This window comes from Ovis canadensis, chromosome 3 (assembly GCF_042477335.2).
Source record: "Ovis canadensis isolate MfBH-ARS-UI-01 breed Bighorn chromosome 3, ARS-UI_OviCan_v2, whole genome shotgun sequence".
NCBI lineage: Eukaryota > Metazoa > Chordata > Mammalia > Artiodactyla > Bovidae > Ovis > Ovis canadensis.
In genome coordinates, this window is record NC_091247.1 from 188,935,676 (window position 1) to 188,948,271 (window position 12,596).

Sequence of the window (12,596 nt, forward strand, 5' to 3'; positions counted from 1 at the left end):
TCTTCACATCAGGTGGCCAAAATATGGAGTTTCAGCTTTAACATCCGTCCTTCCAGTGAACACCCAGGACCTGTTTCCCTGAGGATGGACTGGTTGGATCTCCTTGCAGTCCAAGGGACTCTTAAGAGTCTTCTCCAACACCACAGTTCAGAAGCATCAATTTTTCTGTGCTTAGCCTTCTTTATAGTCCAATTCTCACATCCAGACATGACCACTGGAAAAACCGTAGCCTTAACTAGACTGACCTTTGTTGACAAGTATAGTTGATTTAAAATATTGTGTTAGTTTCAGATATATACCAAAATGATTCAGCTATATGTATATTTTTTCAGATTATTTCCCATTATAGGTAATTATAAGATACTGAATATAGTTCCCTGTGCTATACAGTAAATTCTCTCTTGTTTTTTACATATAATAATGTGTATCTGTTAATCCCATATTCCTAATTGATCCATCCCCCCTGCTAACTTCCTCCTTTGGTGACCGTGTTTGTTTTCTGTGCTTGACTCTGTTTCTGTTCTGTATATAGGTTCATTTGTATTATTTTTTAGATTTCATATGTAAGTGATACCATATATTTGTCCTTCTCAATCTGACTGACTTCACCCAGTATGATAACCTTTAGTCTAGTCAAGGCTATGGTTTTTCCTGTGGTCATGTATGGATGTGAGAATTGGACTGTGAAGAAGGCTGAGTGCTGAAGAATTTATGCTTTTGAACTGTGGTGTTGGAGAAAACTCTTGAAAGTCCCTTAGACTACAAGGAGATGGAACCAGTCCATTCTGAAGGAGATCAGCCCTGGGATTTCTTTGGAAGGAATGATGCTAAAGCTGAAACTCCAGTACTTTGGCCACCTCATGCGAAGAGTTGACTCATTGGAAAAGACTCTGATGCTGGGAGGGATTGGGGGCAGGAGGAGAAGAGAACAACAGAGGATGAGATGGCTGGATGGCATCACTGACTCGATGGACGTGAGTCTGAGTGAGCTCTGGGAGTTGGTGATGAACAGGGAGGCCTGGCGTGCTATGATTCATGGGGTCGCAAAGAGTCGGACATGACTGAGCGATTGAACTGAACTGAACTGAGGTACATCCATGTTGCAGATGGCATTATTTCATTTGTTTGTGCTAAGTTGCTCAGTCAAGACCACCTGTTTGTGACCCCATGGTCTGTAGTCTGCCAGGCTCCTCTGTCCATGAGATTCTCCAGGCAAGAATACTGGAGTGGGTTGGCATTTCCTCCTCCAGGGGATCTTCCTGGCTCAGGGATCAAACTCTTAATCTTATGACTCTTGCATTGGCAGGTGGGTTTTTTACCACTAGCACCACCTGGGAAACCAATATTCCATTGTATATGTATACATCTTCTTTATACATTCATCTCTTGATGGGCACTTAGATTGATTCCATATCTTGGCTATTATAAATAATACTATCATAAACATTGGGATGCATGTAGTCTTTCCTGGTTTATTTTATGATTTCCTTTGCTGTGCAAAAGCTTTTAAGTTTGATTAGATTCCATTTGTTTATTTTTGCTTTTACTTCTTTGGTCTTGGGAGATTGATCTAAGAAAATATTGCTACAGTTTATGTCAGAGAATGTTTTCCCTGTGTTCTCACCTAGGAGTTTTATAGTATATGGTCTTACATTTATGTCTTTAAGCAACTTTGAGTTTATTTTTATATACTGTGTGAAGACTTCATGGATTTATATGTAGCTGTCCAGCTTTCCCAACTCCACTTGCTGAAGACACTGTCTTTTCTTTATTGTATATTCTTGCCTCTTCTGTTGAAGATTAATTGATCATAGGTGTATGGGTTTATCTGGGGGCTCTCTATTCTGTTCCATTGAGGTAAATGTCTGTTTGTGCCAGTGCCATGTTGTTCTGATTACTGTAGCTTTATAATATTCTCTGAGGTCTGGGAAGGTTATACCTCCAGCTTTATTCTTTTTCTTAGGATTGCTTTGGCAATTTTTGGTCTTTTGTTGTTCCACATATGTTTTAGGATTATGTGTTCTAGTTCTGTGAAAAAATATCATGGGTAATTTAATCTGTAGATTGCTTTGGGTATTATGGCCATTTGAACAATATTAGTTCTTCCAATCCAAGAGCATAGGATATCTTTCCATTTCTTTGAATCATCTTCAATTTCCTTCATCAGTGTTTTATAGTTTTCAGATTATAGATCTTTTTAAAAAATTTCCCTATAAGTTTATTTTTTCTTCTAGTCTTATTGAGATATAATTGATATACAGCATGGTATAAGGATAAGAAGTACAGCATAATGGTTTGACTTATATACATCATGAAGTAATTATCACAGTAAGTCTAGTGAACATCTACCATCTCATATAGATACAAAATTTAATAAATAGAAACAAAACATTTTTTCTTGTGATGAGAATTCTTAGAACCTACTCTCTTAATGACTTTCATATATAATATACAGCAGTGTTCATTATATTTATCATATACATATATTTATCATATACATATACATATATTTATACATTATATTTATCATAACATATATTTATCATGTTACATCCCTCAGAGGTTCATATTCTTGACAAGAGTAGCTTGCATGGAACATAGATGGTAGAAACCAGATTGCTGCAGATTAATTCATGAAGAGAAGTTTAAGATGTGGAGACAGCCTGAGCAGACAATTTCATGACTGCAGAAACATGGAGGGGAAAACATACAATAAGAAGGTGCATCTGTGGTTCATTGGAATCCTCTGCTATGAACTGCTGGTAGGAAATCCAAGCTTCAAAACAACCTCATGCACTGAGACCTCCAAGTGAATCCTCAAGGTAGATGTGAAGTTCCCCCATCAATGCCTTCTGAAGTTGGGACTTGATTTTCAAGCTGCTCAAATATAAGCCCTCTGGGCAGCTGCCCTTGGCCCAGATCCTGGAGCACCCCTGGGTCCAGGGGCACTCCCAGAGGATGCTGGCTCCCTCTGCTCACATGACTTCCTGAGTCCTATCTGCCCTATTTTGTGTGTTTATTCAGAGAGCCTTCCCAGTTCTGCTACCTCATCTTTTGTCTCTTCTAAGATGCCTGATACTAATTAATAAAAGCTGGAATATTTTGTGTCGGGGGGCAGGGGGGAAAAGCCACATGACTGTTTTCTCCCTGTTTTATATATTCAAAATTAGTGGTGATTAGATTCTCTAGGTTTGTCTCTTAGCCACAGCCTGAATACTTAAGCATCTTCCCGCTAGAACAGCACTGGTATTCTCAAAGCACTCAATTTAATTTTAGTTGGGATTGCATTTTTCCATCTTTTTTTTTTTCATTTACTTTCTAAATGATGTTTTGTTTTGTGTTTTCAAAATTCTTGGTTTTTACCATTTTTGTTATCAGCATTTGCCTATTTGGGGGGCAGTGTCATCTCATTAGTTCTTTCTTCATTGTTAAATCTATCCTTCATTTATTTCATCTGGAAAGAATCAGAATCTACAGCACACTACAGCACACAAGCTAATATAACTACTCTTTCATTAATAGAAGACTAAAAAATTCTGACTGCTGCTGCTGCTGCTAAGTCGCTTTAGTCGTGTCCGACTCTGTGTGACCCCAGAGACGGCAGCCCACCAGGCTCCCCCGTCCCTGGGATTCTCCAGGCAAGAACACTGGAGTGGGTTGCCATTTCCTTCTCCAATGCATGAAAGTGAAAAGTGAAAATGAAGTCACTCAGTCATGTCCAAATCTTTGTGATCCCATGGACTATGGCCCACCAGGCTCTTCCATCCATGGGATTTTCCAGGCAAGAGTGCTGGAGTGGGGTGCCATTGCCTTCTCTGAAAATTCTGACTACCAGGTCTTATTGTTACTGAGTCTGTGCTCACTCTGCTTGCCACATGACAGGCCAGTTAAATGAGAGATGAGGTGTGGAGGCAAGGAATGCAACTTAATTCTGAAAGCCAACTGACCAAGAAGATGGCAGACTAATGTCTAAAAATAGCCATCTTATCAGGGTCTGGACACTAGATTCTGTTATAGAAAAGAGATGGGGGGAGGTGAGGAAGTAAAGTAAAAATTTCATTAATCTTGCAGTTATCTCCTGGAATGGCCAGCCTCGGAAAGGGGATGTGTTAATTTCTTCCTTCCTGTAGCCATCTACAGTTAGACAGGGTTTTGAACAAAGGCATTTTGGTTTAAAGGCATTCAGGCAGAGAGGCAGCATTCCCCAAGGCAGGCTGTTATGTATGAACAGTATCCTTTCAATGAACAAAAGCAACAAGAAGCAAAAATTAAAGTAAAGGAAACAGATCCAAGATGGAGTCAGTTCTTCCCTGTAACATTATTTCTTTAGAATTTATCCTCTGATGAGCCTAGATTTTCCTGATCTGAGACAATGTTCTGAGTCACCTGCTTTAAAATACCAATTCCTCTTTTTTATAAAGCTTATTTTCAGAACCACTTTAGTGTGCAGAACCATATGTTAGCAGTTCAAGTGATAAATCCATCTAAGGTTTTACAAGGTGCTGTGGATCAAAGACAGAGTAGAAAATGGCAACCCATACCAGTATTCTTGCCTGGAGAATCCAATGGACAGAGGAATCTGGGTATCTGCAGTCCATTGGGTGGCAAAGAGTTGGACAGGACTGAAGCTACTTGGCATGTACATGGATCAAAGAGTGGCTTCCCAGGTGGCGCTAATGGTAAAGAACCCAGCTGCCAATATAGGAGACATGGGTTCTGTATAGAGGAGCCTGGCGAGATACAGTCCCGGAACTGCAGAGTAGGACACAACTGAACCAACTTAGCACACATGCATGGATCAAAGAACTATATATGTTTTTAAATAAATGTTATGTCACCCAGTTGAGTCAAAAGTCCAGCTGAAATTAAAAACAATTTATAGAAGTGCTAAAAACCGCATAGTTGTATGTTTTTTTTTCCAGAGGACCGAGTTGTAACAGTAGAGATGATATTAATAGTAGTTGTATCAATGTAGAATTATAGTTTTGTCTGTGAGTGTGCAAGGGGACTAGGATACATGGAAACTGAAGATATTGATGAAAAGATAGCTGATGAGTTAAATCATGGCATATGGCTGTTTCATGTCTTTCAACATCTATTCCCTTCTATAATGATTGCATTTCCAATTTCTCACTATGTACATGGTCATGTAATAAATATGGCCATTTAAGTTAAGACATTAGGTCACTTGCTAGTGACTAAGATCTGGCTGTGTTTAAAAGTGTGTAGAACTGCTGGTAAGTGTCCTTCTTTTCCCCTTCCCTTTCCTTTTAGTGTCATATCTAAGAATCCATTACCAATTCTGAAGTTATGAAGATTTAAACCTATGTTTTATTCTAAGTATTTTAGTAGTTTTAGCCCTTATGTTTCGGAGAAGGCAATGGCACCCCACTCCAGTATTCTTGCCTGGAAAATCCCATGAATGGAGGAGCCTGGTAGGCTGCAGTCCATGGGGTCACTAAGAGTCAGACACGACTGAGTGACTTTCACTTTCATTTTTCACTTTCATGCATTGGAGAAGGAAATAGCAACCCACTCCAGTGTTCTTGCCTGGAGAATCCCAGGGATGGGGGAGCCTGGTGGGCTGCCGTCTCTGGGGTCACACAGAGTTGTACACGACTGAAGCGACTTAGCAGCAACAGCAGCCCTTACATTTAGGTCTCTGATCGACTTTGAATTTAATATTCATATGCTGAGTGAGGTAAGGGTATAACTTCCCTTACCTGGAAGGGAATGTGAAGGGAATGCATCCTGGAATGTAAAGTCAAGTAGGCCTTAGGAAGCATCACTATGAACAAAGCTAGTGGAGGTGATGAAATTTCAGTTGCTGCTGCTGCTAAGTCACTTAGCAGGCTCCCCTATCCATGGGATTTTCCAGGCAAGAGTACATGAGTTTCAGTAAACTCTGGGAGTTGGTGATGAACAGGGAGGCCTGGCGTGCTGCAGTCCATGGGGTCACAGAGTAAGACACAACTGAGTGACTGAACTGAACTGATAGCCGATTAACAAAAAACTTTGTGATAGTTGCTGGTGAACAGTGAAGAGACTCAGCCATAGATATACCTATATCCATTCTCCATCAAACCCCTCTCTCATTCAGGCACCACATAACATTGAGCAGAGTTCCTTGTGCTATACAGTAGGTTCTTGTTGGTTATCCATTTTAAATACAGCATTGTGTACCTGTCCATCTCAAATTCCCTAAGTATTCCAGCCCCCTTTCCTCCCCCCAGCAACCATGAATTTGTTTTCTAAGTCTGTGAGTCTCCTGTTTTGTAAGTAAGTTCATTTGTATCATTTTCTTTTCCATTCCAAATATAAGGGATGTCATATGACATTTCTCCTTCTCTGTCTGACTGACTTCACTCATTATGACAATTTCTAGGTCCATCCATGTTGCTACAAATAGCATTTATTTCATTCTTTTTAGTGGCTGAGTAATGTTCCATTGCATATATGTACCACATTTTCTTTATCCATTCTTCTGTCCATGGACATTTAGGTTGCTTCCATGTCTTGGATGTTGTCAACAGTGCTTCAGTGAACACTGGGATGCATCTATTCTTTCAGATCATGTTTTTCTCCCGATATATGCCCAGGAGTGGGATTGCAGGGTCATATGATAGCTCTATTTTTAGTTTTTTAAGGAACCCCCATATTATTCTCCATAGTGGCTGAACCAATTTACATTCCCACTGATAGTGTAGGAACATTCCCTTCTCTCCACACCCTCTCCAGCATTTATTTTTTGTGGATTTTTTGATGATAACCACTCTTGCTGGTGTGAGGTGATACCTCATTGTAGTTTTGATTTGCATTTATTTAATAACTAGCAATGTTGAACATCTTTTTATGTGTCTCTTGGCTATCTGTATGTCTTCTTTAGTGAAATGTCTACTAAGGTCTTCTGCCCATTTTTGATTGGATTGTTTGTTTTGATGCTGTTAAGCATCATGAACAGTTAGTAAGTTTTGGAGACTAATTCTTTGTCAGTCACATCATTTGCAATTTTCTCTTAATCTGTGGGTAGTCTTTTCACCTTGTTTATTGTTTTGTTTGCTGGCATAGAGCTCTTTAAACCCTTGGAATTTCCTAAGTGATAAGAGCAGTGGGAGCATCTTTGGTTATATTATGTGGTCTTTGGTACTGAATAGCTCCAGATCCATAAGGGTGAAAGAGTATCTTGTTGTTCATAACAAGCCCCTCTCAACCACATCTGAGTTTATGTTAATGAGGTAGGTGACTTTTGAAGTGTTCCTAAGGAAAGGGGCTTGTTGCTAAGGGGATCAATCAAAATTAGAGAGTTGGAACTTTCAGCCCCACCTCCAAGGAGGGGAGAAGGATTGGAAATTGAATCAATCACTGTTGGTCAATTACTTAATTAATCCTACATAATGAATCCTCCATAAGAACCCAGAAGGATGTGGTTTGGGGAGCTTCTGGGTTGGTGAACATATCCATGTGCCAGTAAGGTAGTATACAACCCACTTCCATGAAGAGAGAAGCTATGTTTGAGGCCCTTCCCAATCTTGCCCTATGTAGCTCTTCATCTATTTATCTATATCCATTATTATATCTTTTATAATAAATCAGTAATTGGGCTTTCCTGGTGGCTCAGTGGTAAAGAATCTGCCTGCCAGTGCAGGGGACATAAATTCAATCCCTAGTCCAGGAAAATCCCACATGCCATGGGACACTAAGCCAGTGCACCACAACTACTGAGCCAGTGCTCTAAAGCCCGTGCTCTAAAGCCCGTGCTCTGCAACAAAAGAAACCACTGTAACGAGAATCCCATGCACCACAGCTAGAGAGTAGCCCCTGCTTGCCACAACTGGAGAAGGCCTGCATGCAGCAACAAAGACCCAGCATAGACATAAATTAAATAAATAAAATCTCTTTTTAAAAAGAGAGATAACACTTTATAAAATATATTCAATGTTTTTAAAAATCAGTAATCTAGTAAGTGGGCTTCCCTGGTGGCTCAGAGGTTAAAACGTCTGCTTCCAATGTGGGAAACCCGGGTTCGATCCCCGGGTCAGGAAGATCCTCTGGAGAAGGAAAAGGCAACCCACTCCGGTATTGTTGCCTGGAGAATCCTATGGATGGAGGAGCTTGGTAAGTAAACTATTTTCTTAAATTCTGGAGCAACAAACTAATTGAAGCCGAAGACTAGGGTCTGGAAACCTCTGGTTTATAGCTGATGGTGAAACCAAGCCAGACCATGTTCCCTATTTCTTGTTTGTAGGGGAAAGAGCTTCAGCCTCCTAGACCTTCTGTGCATTACAAAGGAGATTCAAACATTTTGATAAAAAGCCTTAGTTCCTCCTCAAGGGATATAAATACATAACAATCTGATGCATGTCTGAGTTCTTCTACAGGAACTAAGGCCTCCATCCAGGTGGAGGATGGTAACTTTAGGCTGAACTTAAGTACATGGACCCCAGACTGGTCAGAACCAGAAGACTGAGGACTGAGATTCTTGGAACACCTCCTGTTACCTCACCACCAGTGAATCAAAAGAAGGTCACACACCCTGTGGCTCTCACTCCAAATTTGCTTTTAAATACCCTTCCCTGAAACACATTGGAGAGTTCAGTCTTTTGAGCATGAGTGGCCCATTATCCTTGATTGGCTCTTGTAATAAATTTTTCTCTGCTCCAAACTGATGTTTCAGTTTGTTTGGCCTCACTGTGTGTCAGGTACACACACTTTGGTTCAACCACAGTGGGAAGCACAGGTAACAACCTAGACTTTCAATTGGTGTCTGAAGTGGGGAGCAGAGAGGACAATCTTATGGAACTGAGCCTTTAACCCTGTGGGATCTGATACTATCTAAAGGTAGGTAGTGTCAGAATTAAGTTGTAAGACATCTAGCTAGTGTTGGAGAATTGTTTGATGTATGGGAAACTGACACATCTGGTAGTAATTGAGGGTAAAGCAGACACAAGCAGAGAAGTGTTTCTCTTTATAGCTGATTTCTTTTTGCCAGATAGCCTGAGGTCCCAGGTAATATCAGAGGATAGATGAAGCTAAAGAGTCAGAGCCTTTACTCAGTATTAAAAGGTTATGGTGACTTAGTCTCACATATAACATGTCCTCAGAGAATAATTAGTATTTCATGATTAACATATTATCCCAAATCCTGGGAACAAAGAATTTGATTCCATAACATGAAACCATCAACCTTCTTTCTTAGGTGGATACATAGACCTGGCTTTAATCCTTAATCATCTTCCCTTCAAGCTCTTTGATCTTGCACGAGGTATTTACCTGTTCCAAGCCTCAATTTTCTCAGATAGGAATGAGTACACTTCCTTCACAGAGTGGTTAAGAGATTTATGAGACATCATTTCTTTTTCTTCCCAAGACTCTCCTTCTTAGAACAAAGCAATATTCATCAAGAATTTAGACATTGAGAAACAAAAGCAAAGACGAAGGTAAAAAGTTTATAGATGAGAAACTAGATGTGTTTCTGTGTGGTAACTATTATAGATGTCATTAAACTATAAGGAGGCTCATATTGGTGATTTCAGATTTAGCATGCATCAGAATTTGTATGGCAGCTGAATGAGCCCAGGGAAATGTATCTAGAATGAAGAAGAGGGCTAAGAGTAGATCTTGGGGAACACTCATATTTAGGGGCAGAAAGGGAAGGTAGGTAGGCTCCTTGCAGGAGGTATAGTTTTTTCCTAGTACTTTGTGTCCTGTGTGAATGTGTGTGTGCACAGAGGTGCACAAGTACTATTAAAATAACCTCAAGATTGTCTAACTCAACCTTTTCTCTCTAGATAAAGGAGTTTCCCTCCCCCTACCCCCATCTACCCACTGCCCTCCTGTACTGGTGTCCTAGGGCATGTTTATAGAGGATGCTTATTCAGGGTAATGAATGAGGGAGCCAGCAAAGCCTTCTGATGAGGCAGTTATCCATTTAATGCAAATTCAGGAAGGAGCAATATCTCTCTATATCTAAGAAGAAACTGGTCTAGACTCTGGGGTGCTGATGAGCATGTTGTTGTTCAAGTGGTAGGTCTATCTGATTGGGTATCAGGACTCAGCAACTAACCTCTCCTGAGCACAGAAATCTCCTAGCCTTAAACCCTCACTTCATGGGCAACTTTAAGGACCAACTTCTAGGTTTCTGAAGGCCCGTCTGAAAATCTTGCTCATTGCTAGTCTACTCTCCATTGTTTCCTCCACATTGTTATTATGCCTTCCTGCATTTTCTCCTGCACCCCAAATAAATCAAATGAATATCCGTTTTCTCCTTCTTTCTCCTTAGTTTGTTGAAAATCAAACCTAGAGTCAAGCAATTAGGAACCAAAACTAGTGCCTGTTTCTGAGATATTCCAATTCAGCTAGAAAGTATCTTCCATTCTTCTATTGCAATAAATAGAAGGAAAAAAGATTCTGGGTTTCCCTGGTGGTCTATTGGTTAAGAATCCACCTGCCAATGCAAGGGACACAGATTCAATCCCTGGTCCGGGAAGATCCCTTATGCTGTGGAAACAGCTAGGCCTGTGAGCCACAACTACTGAGCCTACGTTCCAGAGCCCAGGAGTTGCAGCTACTGAAGCCTGTGTGCCTAGAGCCCGTGCTCTGGAACAAGCGAAGCCACCGCATTGAGAAGCCTGCACACCACAACAAAGAGTAGCCCCTGCTTGCTGCAATTGAAGAAAGCCCATGCGGCCAAAAATAAATCTTTTAAAAAACAATTGCATATTAAGAAAAACTGAAGATTCATATCTTGCTAACATATATTTTAAACACAGTTGAGATCATGTTATACCTAGTTTTGTATCCTGCTTTATTTACTTAATAGTATAGTCTGAAAAATTTTTTCACATTATCAGAACTCTTCCTAAGTATCATCTTTAAAACCTGCATAATTGACCACTTTATATCATACTTTTTGAAACTATTCCTACCTCCAATCCAGTGGTCCTAATGCAAATAAAAACTGTATAGCAAAATAAGTACTGAATTCTAGGTACTTGCTGAAAGACATAGTCTCAATCTCAGGCCTTTGATCAAAGGAGGGTTATTAAGACTATCACCCCAGTCACTCTCAGGTACTCTATAATCTTTAGACCAGTACAGAACAAGGTGGTTGGCCCACATCCAGCTGCCTGTTACCATGTTTTAATGTTGGGTCATGTGTCTTATGAGAAAAGCTGGGACACTCAACCCACCAAAAGTGGTCGTCTTGTCTACACAAGGATGCCATTGAGGTCATTAACCATGACCTTACATACTGTCTCTCTTTATGAGGACCTTATGTGTTCTGTGGAATAAATCTGCATCTGTATTACCAAGAATAGTTGGTCTTTCCTGGAGCAATTGATCTGCTTTTACTTCATGAATACTGTGAACTGTATAACAGATCAGATGTTGTGTTATTCAAAGGCTGATAGAAAGCTTCCAGGCAAATTTGTGGCGTTCTTTTAGCAAGTGTATAGCTTGCATAGTATGTATTTCAGCCTCACTCCTAGCCCTGTTTTGCATCCCCACCATTGCTTTCCTTTATATATAACTCCACCTGATGCCTTAAGTCTTTTCTAGAATGAAGCAGTAGAGCATAGTGGTTCAGGGTCTGGTTCTAGAGCTGGAGCCACTTCCTGTCTGTGTGACCTTGGGCAAGTAAATTACTTACCCTCTCTCTGTACCTCAGTCTCTTATTTGTAGAAAAGGAATAATAGTTTCTGCCTTGCAGAGTTCTGATGAAGGCTAAATGACAAAATAAATGCAAAGACCTGATTTGTCTTTAGCTCATAGTCAAGTGCTTAAGAGAAATTGTAAAATAATTTAAAAGAAATCATTATAATCATTCTTCTATTATTAGAGTGTCAGTTCAGTTCAATGTCAGTAGCTCAGTTGTGTCTTACTCTTTCTGACCCATGGACTGCAGCACACCAGGCTTCCCTGTCCATCACCAACTCCCAGAACTTGCTCAAACTCATGTCCATCAAGTCGGTGATGCCATCCAACCATCTTATCTTCTGTTGTCCCCTTCTCCTGCCTTCAATCTTTCCCAGCATCAGGGTCTTTTCGGGTGAGTCAGTTATTCACATCAGGTAGCCAAAGTATTGGAGTTTCAGCTTCAGCATCAGTCCTTCCAATGAATATTCAGGACTGATCTCCTTTAGGATGGACTGGTTGGGTCTCCTTGCAGTCCAAGGGACTCTCAAGACTCTTCTCTAACACCACAGTTCAAAAGCATCAATTCTTTGATGCTCAGCTTTCGTATGGTCCAACTCTCACATCCATACATGACTACTGGAAAAACCATAGCTTTGACTAAATGGACCTTTGTTGGCAAAGTAATGTCTCTGCTTTTTAATATGCTGTCTAAGTTGTTCATAGCTTTTCTTTCAAGGAGCAAGCATCTTTTAATTTCATGGCTGCCGTCACCATCTGCAGTGATTTTGGAGCCCAAGAAAATAAAGTCTGTCACTATTTCACTGTGTCCCCATCTATTTGCCATGAAGTGCTGGGACCAGATGCCATGATCTTAGCTTTTTGAACGTTGAGTTTTAAGCCAACTTTTTCACTCTCCTCTTTCACTTTCATCAAGAGGCTCTTCATTTCCTCTTCACTTT